At 37.1% G+C, this 16,839-nt stretch overlaps 1 pseudogene; it reads right to left on the bottom strand.

Annotated features, from left to right (window-relative positions):
- LOC114287472 (ABC transporter B family member 11-like) overlaps positions 1-16,517 on the bottom strand; it is a 29,931-nt pseudogene extending 13,414 nt beyond the window's left edge.
- Between the last annotated feature and the right edge of the window lie 322 nt (positions 16,518-16,839).

Below are 16,839 nucleotides of genomic sequence, written 5' to 3'. Positions count from 1 at the left end.
GTTAAAACCGCTTTCTTAAATGGTGAGTTAAATGAAGAAATTTACATGGAACAACCAGAAGGGTTTTCTGTTCCAGGGAAAGAAAAGAAAGTGTGTAAATTGGTTAAATCATTATATGGTTTAAAACAAGCGCCAAAGCAATGGCATGAGAAATTTGACAAGGCAATGATGTCAAATGGATTTAAAATTAATGAGTGTGACAAATGTGTTTATATTAAAAACACAGATAAAGGTTATGTCATTGTATGTCTTTATGTAGATAATATGCTCATCATAGGTAGTACTAATGATATGATTAAAACTACCAAGAAAATGTTGAATAAACATTTTGACATGAAAGACATGGGCATTGCTGATGTAATTCTTGGTATGAAAATTACCAAAACATCAGAAGGATATGCTTTGTCACAATCTCATTACATTGAGAAAATACTTGACAAATTCAGCAAAGATGATGATCATCTTGCTAGAACTCCTGTAGATGTTAATTTGTATCTTTCTAAGAATATACAGGAAAGTATTTCTCAATTAGAGTATGTCCAAATTATTGGAAGCTTAATGTACTTGATGAACTGCACTCGCCTAGATATAGCTTATGCAGTAAGTAAATTAAGTAGATATACGAGTAATCCAGGAGTAGAACACTGGAAAGCAATTATAAGGGTTCTAAGATATCTCCGATTTACTCATAACATTGGGCTGAATTGTCCTAGTTATCTAGTAGTACTTGAAGGATACTGTGATGCAAATTGGATATCGGATACAAGAGACTCGAAGTCCACCAGTAGGTATGTCTTTACTCTTGGTGGGCGGCTGTATCTTGGAAATCTTCCAAATAGACTTGTATTACTAGGTCTACTATGAAATCTGAATTCATAGCTTTAGACAAAGCTGGGGAAGAGGCAGAATGGCTTCACCACTTCCTTGAAGATATTCCAATTTGGTCAAAACCGGTGCCTGCTATATGCATACATTGCGATAGTCAATCAGCAATAGGTAGAGTACAGAGTCATATGTATAACGGTAAGTCTCGACACATTCGTCGTCGACATAATACCGTAAGACAACTACTCTCTAATGGAATTATTTCCATAGAATATGTTAAGTCTAAAGACAACATAGCGGATCCACTAACCAAAGGGTTAGCAAGAGAGTTAGTTGAGAATTTATCGAGGGGAATGGGACTTAAGCCTATGAAATAAGAGTTTCCACAACGGCAACCCAACCTAGTTGACTGGAGATCCCAAGATCTAGGTTCAAAGGGACAACCGAGTTGTGATTGACTCAGAAGGATCACTGTGGAGTCCAACTCCTACCCATTTCTATGATGAAATAAGTGATGTCTGCAGCGATTTAGGTTAAGCAATACTTTTAATGATTCTTATATCTAGGTAAACCTAGTGGAGTATGGCAAGATACTCTTCTTAAGAATCACCTATGTGAGTGTGAACTGGGCCGGTTCTATAAGATTTGTGAAGGGCTACAAGTCTTTAGAGCACTCATGAAGACCAGGTTGTTCAGGGCCAAAATGAACATAATAGTGAGAACTAAACTGTGTCTGGGGATATACTGTGTGAGTTCTATTGTCTTGGTTTACACAAACGGCTGAACAGTTCAAGACATCATGTTCACTGTTTAGCTAGTAAATCCGATAGTGTCTTACAAGGGAAGGTTCAAAGCCAAAAGCTACCTATCCTTTGCAGAATATTTCCAATTTCTGTACTCTCTGTAATAGATCATGTTATTGCATTTTCTCTCCGTCAAATTCCATTCATGTGGGGGATTGTTGGAAAATTGGTTTATATATAAGGCATATTTTGGGCCAACTTTGAGCCCAAAATTGAGTGGGCCCCAAATGTCTTTTGGGATGGGTCCGAAGAGGTGACGTGTTCCTTGCCACGTGGCAAGTCACACGGTGAAGACGGAACGTCAAAACCATTTATGAGTGAATGGGAAGTTGACGTCGTTTTCGGGTCTAACATTAATTTTTATTTAGATAAAATTCTTTTGAATTTTTTCAATAAAAATTATTGTGGGAATTTAATTTAATTCTAAAATTCAAATTTTGAGTTCCTAAGTGGTTTCCTAAAATTTGTAATTGTGAGAATTTAATTTAATTCTAAATTTAAATTTTAGGTTCCTTATAAGTTTCCTAAAGTTTGTACCTCTTTATTTATTTATTTATTTCAATAGTTTAATATATATATTTATTTAGTTTAATATATATATATATATATATATATATATATATATTTATATTTATATTTGAAATAATTTAAATAATAAATGAACCTATAGTTCCAAGCTGTGCGTTTGACCAACGGACATTTTTTGAATTTTGGTTCAACCGCTAGAATTAATTGAATACAACTTTTGCACCTATTCTGCTTTGTCTAAAGGCATCTGTTCATTTAATTTGGTTGCACCTGTTCGTTGCACCTGTTCGGAGACTTGGTTTGTCTATAAATATAAATCCTTTTCTAGCAGTCCGAGAGGATCCAAAAATTCAGTCTGAAACTGTCTCATTTTGCTGTTCAAATTATTTTTGTTTGCATTATTCTACATTCTAGTTTTAGAATAAATTAAAAGAGAGTATAGATCACAGGTTTGGTTCGCCGAACAAATTTATTTGAAGTGCTTCTATAAATTTGTGAAGATCATTGTATCCTGGGAGATAGACACCATTCAATCGTAAGCACCATAGCGGGGCGAATTTGTCTTAAGGACAGAGTGTCACACACTCGACTTGGTCTTAATTTTAATTCGGTTCGATAAATAAATCTGGTATGTTATTTATTTATTTTGTTTGAATTTATTTCAAATTATTTTATTTACACAGAAGATTGTTCAAACAATCAGTCCTATGTGTTTATTATTGTGGGCTCCACTAACTTAGTATCTAGTGGTAAAAAAATCTGATGAAAAATCCGTTTATTTATAGCATTACCTAATTAGTTATGATAAATTTACCTTCCCAGAAGAAATAGTCAAGCAATGATCCCTAAAATTTTGAATATCAGGTCTAATGGGATACTTGAAACTGACATGCCAAAACTCAATTTCTCCTCTCACATTTTCTGATGTTGTTCCGGAGTCCTCATCACTTGAGTCTATTTTTTATTTCTGATCCAGAATAGCAAAGATGGAAGCAGTGGCAATCTTGGCTTTATTGAAATCAGGAGCAACGGCCCCTGATTGCGATATATCCACAGTTGTCATTAGGGGTGTGCATAATACCGCCGAAACCGCCGAAACTGCCAATACCGCACCGAACCGCACCGCCAAGGCAAATTCATTATTATTTGTCAATCGAACCGCCGGTTTTTGATAAGAAAAATGGCAAATTCTAATGACACTTTTATCAATCCGCCGGTTTCTATTTTTCTTCCAAACCGCACCGACCCGCACCGCTATTAAATCATGTTTTATAGGATTCTAAAAATTCTTTTTTACTTAAGTTTGCTTGTTGTTCTATACCTTAAAATATAGTATTACATTACTGCTCGAGGGGAATTTTATGTATTGTATTTGATCATTGTAGCTTCCACAGATGCTTGTAATGAACTGATGGTATAGTCGTTGATATTATCATGTTGTTGCTACACTTGCTGCATCAGAAAAAAAACTTTACAAGATGCTTAACATTACGATATCTCTCGTCTTTTTTTTACTCTTTGATTTAAGTTTTGTAATTTGAATTATATTTTTTATAAACCGCCAATCCGCCCGAACCGCCAAGGCAAATCCGCCATTATTTGCCAACCGAACCGCCGGTTTTCAATAAGAAAAATGGCAAATTCTAGTGACACTTTTATCAATCCGCCACCCGCCATACGGTTTCTATTTTTCTCTCAAACCGCACCGACCCGCACCGCGCACACCCCTAGTTGTCATAGTGAGACCAAAGAAAACCTGCAAACCAAGATGAAGAAACCAAGATTGGCAACAATTGACAGAGAAATTAAGAACCGTAAAACCAAATGTCTATTTGTTTTCAAAGTACTCAATTTGCATATCTGAAGCAATTACGTGAACTGACTTGCTAAAAGTGGTTGTCAAAGGCTCACTCAAAAAATTGCAGAAAAGTTCATCTTTCCAGCCTCAACAAATTGAGCTCCAGCATAAAAACTTGCTGCCAAGACTGAAAATAGCGAGAACATGGAGAACCCAAAGACCGCCCCGTTAATCAAACCTTGTCTTATTCTTGCCTTCATTGGAAATTCACATTTCATTTGGTATAGATGCATTACCTTCTCCTCAGCACAGAAAGAAGCAACTAACTGTTCTAATACTCCCAACTGCATCACTAACAACTTGACTTGCATCCTCGTACGCTTTCTGTGGGCATGTACAATTTTTGTCATTGTCAAGTTGGATTAATTAGATTTAACTTGTAGATAATATTTTGCAATTGCAATAACAAATAACTTATTTATTTATTTGGTTCAATTATCTCGAACTCAGTAATTAATATGCATCAATTGTATGTTGCAATGTTCTTTATATCTAAAAGGCCAAGTTTGGAGTCAACCTTTGCATCAACACAAAATCCATGCATGAACTTGATCTAAAGGTATCCATCAAGTCCTACAAGAGGCACCATGACCAGAATAATATCCAGTTTCTTGGAAAGCAATAACCAAGCCAGCAATTGCTGTTGCAGCATTCTGAAAAATCAAAGCAAGCGCGTCTTCAACCAAATTCTTCACAAGATTTGCATGTCCAGAAAGCCTTGCACTGATTGCACTACTTCAGTGATCTCCTTCATCAAAGCAACCTATCTCCATGTGAACAACTTTCTCAAAGCACATTAATTGGATGCGTTTTATTAGCCTACATCCTGCACTAGCAAAAACATATGTTCTTATCGATGTTGCCAATAAAGCCACCACACCAAGTAGAACAAACATTGATGCCCAGAATTTTGAATCCTTCCGAAGCTCATGAGCTGGCTCATAGAAGATTTTGATTATGTTGGCGAGAAGTACTCCAAAAAGTGTCATTACTAAACCAAGGATCACTGAAGCTATTGAACCTATAAGCAACACTAGTGTTAGAATATAATATGTAAAGTGCTGCTTTAATAATTAGGTTAGTATAATAATTAGTATGCTTTAATCATTCTGTTTTCTCTTTTGGCTTGTAAGCTTGTAGCTCCTCTATATAAAGGAGCTAACCCATAACATTCAATACATCTATCAATACACAATTTATTCTATCCTTTTATCTATACATGTTATACATTAAATCTTTCATGGTATCAGAGCTATAAGATTTAGGTCTATATTTCTTTCTCACCGGCGGGCAGTCGGTCGACAACCTTGCCTTCACTGCCCGCTGGAGTTCTCTACACATACCTTCACTCCGCTGCATCTTCAACTCTCTCTCTAATTAATTCTTCCAAATCCTGTTTCCCTGAAGCTCGGGAATTGCTTCAGTATTTGAGTTAGTAGCTCCGTCTTCCAACTTGTCACCAGTTTCAGGATTCCCATTTGGCTTTGCCATTACTGAACCACTAGCAAGAGCCCCATCCATGTTCTCCAAAACAACACCTACTCCAAGGACATGAAACTCCATTTCCATGGCTCATGCCATTTTCCGAAACAGATTATCTACTTTCAAGTGGTCGGCCTACGAGTGCTCCATCTGCCACAAGTCTTTCCTCACTAGCCAAGTCCTCGGCGGTCACAAGCGCCGCCACAAGTCTTTCCCCACAAGCGCCGCCACCACCACCGCCAACGGTGGAGCCGGTAGCGGTGTCACCTCATCGGGGGAGGACAGACGGAGCACTCACACACACAGATGCACACACGGGTTTAGGGAGAGGGAGAAGAAACCATTAAGAGACACCCATGCACACCTACACACGGACATGCACTAGCTCTCTCTCTCTCTTCTCTCTCTCTAACACAAACCCAGCACACACACTGATACACACTCAAGGCACACACACACCCATCACTGCCATACACCCAGCAGCTCACATACACACCCATCACCTCTCTCTCTCGGCATACACACACATATGCATGGCAGCTCTCTCCCTCTCGGCAACTCTCTCTTCTTCCTCTCTCTGGCATGAGCTCTCTCGGAGATGAATAGCCACAAAACACAGACCTCTCTCTCTCTCTCGGGGGCAAAACCCAGCTTGCTCACAGCCCATGGCTGCCACTCCAGGCGCCGTCGTTGTCACCGGCGACCAACACCACCTACAGCCTCATCTCCGAAGCTCTCTCTCTACTCCACAACCGAGCCACCATTACAGCTTTCATGTTCTTCTTAGGCCGAACCTTCAACCAATCCAACACCCCAAACCGTGGTCCCTCTCTCTCTCTGATACATATATTCTATTTCTAAACCCATGGAGGGTGGAACAACCTGTAAAAGCTTATCCATATACTTCTCTCTCTCTTCATCCAACCCACCAACTTAAGCCGCTTTTTGTCCCCCCACCATAATTGTTTCCACCACCCACCTTTCTTTTTATTTTCTTTTTATATATATATATATATATATATATTTTTATTCTCACCAACACGGATACCAATCTTCCTTTCTTTTCTTTTTTTTTAATCACACCCATCCACCGCCCAAACTTTATTTTTTTTATTATAAAGCTTAATTGGTACTCTCGACTGTTCCCCACTCCCTCATTTATTATTTTTATTCCTCATTATATATTCATCATCACCATACTTATCCTTTCATCACCGTCACCATATTATTATTATTATTATTATTTTTTTATTCGATTCCCTTACTTTTCACACCCAAAAAAAAAAAAAAAAAAAATCCATTCACCCCAACTCGATTTTCATTCCACACACTTGTCATTTCTTCATGCCGGGAATCAACCCCGATCACCATTTTACACCAAATAAAAAAAAAAAAAAAAAATCAACCAAACAAACAAACAAACAAACAAAAAAAAAAAAAAAAAAAAACACAACAACCAATACCACAACCACCACATCCACAGGCGGAATTTTTCTTCTCTACTCTGCCGCCGGTCTCTTCTTCTTGCCTCCGTCCTGGGCGGCCCTTGCCGGTGCTGCCTCCGTGTTTCCCACTCCACTGGGCACGATCACTACTCCCTGCTCCTCCCCTGCAGCATATGGCGGCCCTCCAAATCGGAACATCACGGTGGCCTTCCGCTTCAGCTCCTTATTTTCCGCCTTTAGCACACTTATCTCTGCTCGCGCATCCTTATACATGCGCTGGAGCAGAGCCAGTTGGGCGTTTAATTGCTGCACCTCATTTGTCCTACTTTGCAGCCGGTGCGACAAGTTTGTGACCGCAGTCATGGTTTCCACACATGACTTCAATGTATACTGATTGGCCTCAATATCCGTTTGCACCGCCATTTTTTGCTCCACAGACCGCATCGGAAAGTTCAACGGAGCAAAACCAGAGGTGTTTGGTTGAGGTTCACTGGCCACCGCCCCAGTTATTTCTCTTGTGGACTCGTTCAGTTCTGGAAAGAGCGTGAGCAGACCACGGGAAGAGGATGCCATGTTCTGGGTAGCTGGACGGGAAGAAGAGGCCATGTTATGGGTTGCTGAGTGTTTCAGAGAAGGGTTGGTTACAGAGTGTTACAGAGTGTTACCAAGTTTCTCTCTCCGCAAATGCAGACTTTTTTTTTTCAGAAGTTTTTCTTCGCAAGTTGTTTGTCTTCGCCTCAGCCTCAGCCTCCGTCTTATAGCCAAGGCAGACACGCGCATCATGCGCCGCTCGGCGCTCGACGACAAACTGGGCACGCCTTTTGATGGCACACCTTTTTATGGATTGGGCACGCCTTTTGATGGCACGCCTTTTGATGACACGCCTTTTGAAAGATTGGGCACACCTTTTGAGGGCACGACTTTTGAGGGCTCGATATATCTATCTACATGTATATCTTTTGGGCAGCCTATCTACACACTCATACAGTGTCTTCTACAACGGTCAGCTTTATCACTCCCTTTGTTTCAACCTCAAATAGGTTTCTATCTTCACACCTATTTGAGTTTGAGGGGAGGTTATACATATATCATGTATCATGGTGAGCATGGTTACACACCATGGGAACCACCCAAGCCACCCCATGGCGCACTCCCTAAGTCGCCCCCTTGGTGCACCACCACAAGCTTCTCCAACGGTCCGACATGACCCCGTAAACTGTCTTCTACATCGGTCTGACACGACCACACAGTGTCTGCTACAACGGTCCGACATGACCCCGTAAACTGTCTTCTACAACGGTCCGACATGACCCCGTAAACTGTCTTCTACATCGGTCCGACATGACCCCATAAACTGTCTTCTACATCGGTCTGACACGACCACACAGTGTCTGCTACAGCGGTCGTAAACTGTCTTCTACAACGGTCCGACATGACCCCATAAACTGTCTGCTACAACGGTCTGACACGACCATACCGTGTCTCCTATCCTGTTTTATTTTATTTATCAGTTTATTTTCCTGTTTTGTTCCTCTCTCCAAACTCAAGTTGGTTGGTTCCTATCCTCCTTGAGTTTGAGGGGGGCTGTTAGAATATAATATGTAAAGTGCTGCTTTAATAATTAGGTTAGTATAATAATTAGTATGCTTTAATCATTCTGTTTTCTCTTTTGGCTTGTAAGCTTGTAACTCCTCTATATAAAGGAGCTAACCCATAACATTCAATACATCTATCAATACACAATTTATTCTTTCCTTTTATCTATACATGTTATACATTAAATCTTTCAACTAGCTTGCTCAAATATGCCAAGCAATGAAGTGGGACTGCTTGCAATGTTGCTGAAGCAGGAGTTGTGGGTTCCGCTGTTGTTGTCTCCAGGATGTCAGTTACAGTGGGTACAGGAAACGAAACGGGGGATGAAGAGTGGCTTCCAGATGGATTTCGACTTAAGGATCTTAAGGAGGACAGTTGCTGACTTGAATGTCTTCTAGAATCCAAAATGATTTCTGGTTCGTCCTGATCATCTGCATTTTTTTGTTCCGACTCTTTGCTAAGTTCTTGTAAGTGTAAAAGCTGGCAATATGCTTCTTCTGGATCGTGTACTAGCTCAGAGTGTGAACCTACTGAGTTGAAAGGGATTAGCGTTAGAGCTCTACTGGTGACAAGGTCAGGCACTCAAAGTGCTATAACTGTTAAGACAATGCCAAGAAAATGTCAACCTTTTTCAACAATTTGTCCTTCATGAATTACAGCTATCATGTCTGCATGCTTCACTGTGCCCAAGCGATGGGCTACAATTATGGTAGTCCTGTTGATCATAACCCTGTCCAATGCCTCTTGCACAGTCCTTTCAGATTTTGCATCCAGAGCACTTGTAGCCTCATCAAGAAGTAGAATCCTAGGATCTTTCAAAATTGCTCTAGCTATTGTAATTCTCTGCTTTTGCCCTCCAGACATTTGAATTCCATGCTTGCCAACCATTGTATCTAGTCTCTGAATATACATCAAACAGAAAGTTAAGAAGGTCAAAAATTAGTGTTTTTTCTTTCTTCTTCAAATAACCAAATGAGTGAAAAGAAACTCTGTTTAGGGGAGCTAATCTATAATTAAGTCCTATCTTTAGAACATGGATTACAATTCAACGTTCTAGATTGAATTATTTTTTATAGAGATGTAATAAATATAAAGTTTCAGGTTAGGGGCAAACAGATAGATAAAAAAATTAATTGTCTTTAAAAAAGATTTGCTATATGAGCAATCGAACGACAAAGAAAAAGAAAAAAAAAAGATGTCCAAATTTACACCTGGGGCAATTTATCAATGAACTTGGCAGCTTTAGTAAGGTTAGAAGCAACTTTAATTTCTTCAATGGTTGCCCCATCCTTCTCATACGCTATATTATCTCTAATGCTTGAAGTGAACAACACAGGTTCCTGGCTAACAATACCAATTTTTCCTCTGATCCATCCAAGCTGAAACTCCTTGATATTAATACCATCTATAAGAACTTCACCAGCTTGAGGATCATAAAACCTTTCTATCAAGTTGATCACCGTTGATTTTCCGCTTCCACTATGTCCAACCAAAGCTGCAGTTGTTCCTCTTGGTATCAACAGAGAGAATCCATTGAAAATAAGCTCATCTAGTCTCGCTGGATAACTGAAATACACATCCCTTAACTTAATATCGCCACAGATATCATCTAATTTTCGCTCATTGGTGTCATAAGGATCTATTGCTGGCTTCCTACTAATGGTTTCAAACATTTTGAAAGATTGTGATCTTCTCCAAGCATCAATATCACATTCATGCAGTGGATGCATAAATATATAACAAATCATAAATTTTATGCACACAATGGACTGCATTGTTGGGTGATGAGGAAAAACAAAAGGGTGAAGGAAAAAAAGAAGAAAAAAAATACGCAAAATGCTACTCACAAAGAACCAGTCAACATAGCAGTAATACAATTTAGCACTTGTCCTCCTGTATAACCTTTGTGTATTATCGTTTCAGCACCATACCATGTTGCCAAAGCATAAGTGATGTACATAGGAAACAAAAATACACCCAAACCCAAACCAAGAGCCAAGCCCACTTGCACGCCAGATCTGTAAGCTTTAATAAGAGACTTCTTATATGTATTTATAGCTTGCCTCTCCCCTGAAAATGATTCAACCTGGATGGGGAAATTTATCACCATGAACATGATTCCATAATATATATATATATATATATATATAAAGAGAGAGAGAGAGAGAGAGAGAGAGAGATGAAAAAATGGAAACTCTAGACACTTCTCAGGCAATTCTACATACAGTTCTAATTGAGCCAATTGCCTGTTCAGCCACAGTTCGTGCTAAAGAATATGCTCTCTGTCCGTGGGATGTCATCTTCGCCAAAATAACAATCATGATGGTAGTAGAGATGACAAGAGGTGGAATTGAACATAGCAAGACAAGGGTGATAAGCCATCCCTTGATCAATGCTATTACAAGGCCTCCAAAGAATGAAGCTACCACCTGCATAAACTTTCCAACCTGTAGCAAATACATGTAAAAATAAGAGTATCAATTTGATTTTTGAAATAAGGATTGAGTACTGCTAAATGATTTTGGTCTTCCATGTCACAGCAGCAAACCATTTTACCCATGGCATCCTGAATAAAAAAGGTATCCCCTGACATCCTCCCAATAATTTCCCCAGTGTTAGTTTCTGTGTCAAAAAATCCAATTTCTTGTCTCAATAGAGTTCTCAAGTATAAACTTCTAATTCCCGCAGACTGTCTTTCCCCTGTGACCATCTAACATACCACACCTCTAAATAACAACTATTAGTTTCTCAGTTTCTATTGGTTTGAACAAATATTTCTAGCACAGATTTCCAAAATAAAATTAAGCTATAAGCAATGCCAATAACTTGCAACAAACAAGGTACTAAATTTTACGTTGGCAAGGACTTACGAAAAAATGCTGCAAGACAAGACCCCAGGGCCAAGTAAACATACTTGAGAGATGCCTGAAGAGAAGTTTACGCGGTAGCAAGCCTAACAAACTAAATTTACCTGGCTCAGTTAATGCTTCCATACCCAACGTGACGGAAGAAATATCATTTTGCCCCCAAATTCTGATGTGTTTTTTAATTTGGCACGTATTCACATTAAATTACCAATAGGTCCTACTTTTGAGACTTCCATTAAGTCTTATTGAATCTATTAAGTGCTAAATTTACCAGTCTCTCTTGTTTTTATGCATAAATTTATAGTGATAAATTTATCAGTCAAGACCTGTAGGCAAATAAGTCTAGTTAATAGAACTGATTGGTAAGTCCCACTAATTTTAATTTTCCCTCTAAACTTTTTAAAATTTGATCAATTTATCCCTCGCCGTTTGTTTCCGTCTACAATCAAACGGAATTTGCTGACGTGACACCAAATTTCATTTGGAACTTTATTTTACCCCCAAACTATACCTTAAAAATCAATTAGCCCCCAAATATAAAAGACATAGTTAGGAATGAGTATATTCGAGAATGAGTAGAAGTAATACCGATAGAAGATAGGTTGAGATAGAATATATCGAGGTGGTTTGGTCGTATACAACGGAGACCAACAGAGGCAGTGGTAAAGAGATATGATATAGTGATGGTCAAGGTTTCGAAAAAGAGCTGCTAGGGATGTAAGAAAAACAAAAAAAACCGACCAAACCGATTGAACCATACCAAACCGGCTATATTTGGTCTATTTTTAAACAATAATCGGTCTGTGCGATTTTGTATCGGTTTAAGCAACTTGTGCACCGATTTAAACCGAAACCGACCGCTTCAACATATATTGTATTTATAATATATATATATATATATATAATCTAATAATATAATGATATTAATAAGTATAATAAATTATTAACTTAATATAATGATATTAAACTCTTATTATATATAATCTTAACTCTAACTCATTATTCTTAAAACCTTAGTATTTTTAAACTTTTTTTTTGTTTTTATTTTTGTTAATTAAGAAATTGAAAAGTATGTATTAAATGGATGCATTGGATATGTTTGAAATGGTAGACAAATAACTTATTTAATGTTTTTATATAGATTAATGATTATATTTAAAAGTGGCTCAAGTTTGAAAAATCCTAAACCGAGTAAACCGAACTGTTTCAATTGGTTCGATTCGGTGCGGTTTGATAGGAGAAAATGGTTTGTATCGGTGTTCAAAATAATAAAACTGACATTATCATTTTGGTGTAATTTTTTTCCTAAATGCCGATGTACCGAACCAATTACATCCCTAGCGGTTGCGGGGTTTAAAGGCCATAGTGTAATGGTTGCGGTAACCGGAACCGTAATTTTTTTTATTACTCGCACAATTTGAAGAAAACTTACTGATACGCATATATATATTTTTTCTTCTAGAATTACATTTATTAAATAGATTTTGATCAATTTTTGTTAATTTTTAAGTATTATCCAATATATTTTATATTTTCAAATCACTATAAAATGAGCTTTTTACATTTTTTTTCGATAGTTAATGACTTTTAGAATAATTGATTTTAAATGTCTACAAATTATTTTTGACTAATACCAGAACTAATTGAATAAAAAAAATTCACAATTATTAAATGAAATGATTATAAAAAAAAAATTGTGCCATGAACAAAAATTATTTTTGAGGCATTTTTTTAGACAACACAATATAGTAACAAAATAAAAAATATTTATAATTAAATATTAAATAAAATGATTATAAAAACCAATACAACTACTGTTTAAATATTTTTTATTAGGAAAAATTAGTTTAAGGTCCCTCTCCCATTTTTTGTGATGGAAGAGATCCACGATATTATTTTGTGACTTCTAAGGTCCCTTAACCCTACACCCATATATCACAGAGAAAATTCACTCCCTCTTCCTATTTCGTACGCAACAATTTCTTCTTCTCTCTCTCCGATTCACTGGCCCGACCTCTGCGATTTACTGTTCACCGTTATATCAAATGCATAGAGACTGGAATTATAAGTATATTCAGTGTCTTCTTCACAGAGTAGCTTTGAAATGCAAGATCTGTAACACTACAAATCTTGATCACTGTGCAAAGGTAGAAAAAAGTGACAAAACATATATACATCTCCAAAACACAAGTTTATCTAGCTATGTTTATTTTCTGTGTGTGTTTTGGGGAAATTAGTTCTTTGGCTGTAATTATGATGAATATATATATATATATATATATATATATTGTTTTTGATGTGTATATATATATATGAGTGACTCAACTGAGATATGTGATGTATACATATCTGCAAGTATATGCATTGGTGATTTTCTTTAGCCGGCTCATCACCTACCGAAATAATCACACGGTTTCCTACCGAAATCTTTATAGCTTATTCACTCAAACCTCTGGGTTCATTTTGACCAATTTTCTCTGAATTTTCAAATTTCTCTGGATTCATTTTGACCAATTGAAGGCCGGTGAAGTCAGAGAAATTTTCAAATTTCTCTGGAGTGTTGAGTCTAGGAGAGGTAGGGAGGCTAGAGAAATTTAAAATTTCTCTGGAGATGTAATTTTGGGGAAAGGCAGAGAAATTTCTCTAGGAGGGTGGGAAGTATATGGAAGGCAGAGAAATTTGGAGAAGGTGAGGGCAGAGAAATTTACAGTGGGAAGTTTAGGGAAGGTCAAAATTTCTCTAGACCAATTTTCTCCGTGACGTGAATTTTCTCTGGATCAACTTGAGGGACCTTAGACATTATTAAAGTATTGAATGTCCTTTATACTATAAAATCTTAATACTAGGGACCTTAAAAAAAAGTCCCTTTTTATTATACATGCTAATGTAATGAAATAAAATTATAAAAAAAAATAAATTTATATAAGATTTTTTCTTTGGATTTGAATCACTTGAGTATTTGTTCTTTTTTTGTAAGTTTTGATTTTATTTTTTTTGGAAAGGAAGTTATTCAGAATATTAGAAAAGGGTGTAACGGTGTGTAACGGACCGTTAAGGCCGTTACACATGTGAATTTCCATCACACCGCTATACCGGTCGTAACGGGTGGTGGTAACCACCACAACCATTACGTAACAATTGTGGCCGCTTTTTAAAACTTTGGTGACGGTAGATGGAAGTGTTAGGGGAAGGGGCAAACCCAAATTGACATAGGCTGGTAGTAAATAGAGATATGAATATCTTTAATTTGACTAACGATATGACCTTGGATAAAGTCGAATAGAGAAGAAGGATTCATGTAACCGACCCCATTTTATGGGACTTAAGGCTTGGCTTGGTTTGGTTTGATAATAAATAAATTTTTTATTACAATAATGAAATTTTTTAAATTTAAATAATATACTTTATAAAAAATTATAAAAATCCTCATTTAGAATTATCTAAGTCTCTAACTATGAAGTATGGGTACTTCAACAAACACACCATACCCGTACTAGGTACTTACTGATGTATTTTGTATGATACTTCCATGAAACACGTATTTAAATTTTTTTTAAAAAATTTTTGACGTATCCAAACGCATCTAGTATATACCCAAGCTGTGTCATACCTCAATCGAAATAATATTTTCTTCTACTACAGAGATAAAATTCCTTTTACTAGATTTCTTTTTTATTTTTAGTTTTATATTTAGCATGATATTAAAATTAAACTATAATTTGTAAATTATTTGATATGATGACATTTAATTTTAGTTTACCTTATACCTATACTTTAGTACTACTGCCAAGAAGGCTTCTTGAGTTTATTAGATGAATATAAAATTCAGAAAACAGAGTTACTCCTTGAGTGATTTTTCTTCAAATTCAAATTATCTGAAGCAAATAGAGGGTGGAAGGAGCGAGAAACTTAACTCGAAATTCAGGGCGCTGCATTTATTCCTCATAGCCAGTTTCCGTAGGAAAAAAGAAAAAGAAAACAGCAGTCCCACAAAGGTAGTAGAAACTTAGTCATTAAAAAGCACACGCTAACACATTAATGAAGGAAACAAGCAGGTGCAAGAAACAAAAGAGGAAATACATTAGGTGGAGACGTGTATATAGGATCATTAGAACATGGACACACAATTATAGAAACAAACGGCCGCTGGCAGGAGACTATGTCAAAAGGGGATCATGTCTAAAGGAATTTTTTCAGATTTATGACACCTTTAACTATAGCTCATTCGAGATGGGGAAAAAAATGATACCAATGATTTCATACTTATGGGGGGTAAGAGGCATTTCAACCCATCTTGAAGAGTGTTTGAACCTGGTAAACTGGTCACAAAGCATGATTAAAGTTGTTTCTAATCTTACTATTTGAAGCTTATATGGTAATTTTAGTTTTATATATGCAAGGGACCTGCTGCGGCATGAAAACAACCCTCTAACTTATAATAATGTTATACATAAATGTCTTTATTACCCATTTATGTATAGTATTTTTCAAGCAGCATGGTAGTAATCCACAGTGGGCTACTACTCGTACATATTGAGATTTTGAACTTTTGATATTCATATTTATGATATATCGATAAATATAGTCTGATGTTGGCTGATATAGCATCTTATCCCCAATATTGATACATATTTGAGGGATAGAAAATCAATGGCTAAGACTGAGCCACATCATTCAAAGTGACCTGTAACAGGTCACTTTTTATACTTAAATAAATAAAAATATAAATAATAGTTATGAAGCAAAATCATATTTCTTTATAACTATAATTAAATTGATCATAACTTAGCTCCTGTAAGCTTACAACCCATCCATGATCACCAAGTTATTTTACCTGTCGCAAAGGGAGGATGGCAAATCAAAGTGATGGAGGATGGCAGCCGGTGGTTCGACGTCATAGCGGAAGAAGAGGAGTTTGGAATAGTTGGTCGAATGTGTCTATCTACTCTGTTTTTGTGGATAATCTACCGGAAGACATGCGAGCTAAAGGGTTGTACTCAATATTCTCTAACTACGGTGTAGTGGTAGATACTTTCATTCCGAACAAGAGGAGGAAAATGTCAAGGTCCCGATTTGGTTTTGTTAGGTACAATTGCTCTGTTGCAGCAGACATGGCTGTCCAAAAAGCTAATGGACTCTGGTGTGATGATAAAGCATTAAAGGTAAAAATGGCGGATTTTGCGAAGGACTATGGTATGAAATATAAGGATGGATCAACAACGCAGTCTAGAAAGTTTGCAGAGAAACCCATTAGAACCCATGTTGGCTACCAAGGTAAGAGATCTTTTGCGGAGGTGGTGAGCGGTAAGGTAGCAGGGTCCAATACCACCTGCACCATCAAAGCCTATGAGGAAGGCAATGGATGGCTATATGAAAGTGTCATAGCCAGGTTAAAACCAATTCACGCCGTGGAAGACTTTCAGAAAGAAATAGCA

The sequence above is a fragment of the Camellia sinensis genome, chromosome 6 (genome assembly GCF_055761805.1).
Source record: "Camellia sinensis isolate YWXY chromosome 6, ASM5576180v1, whole genome shotgun sequence".
NCBI lineage: Eukaryota > Viridiplantae > Streptophyta > Magnoliopsida > Ericales > Theaceae > Camellia > Camellia sinensis.
Note: the sequence above shows the minus strand (reverse complement) of the source record. Positions and strands in the feature narration are given on the sequence as shown.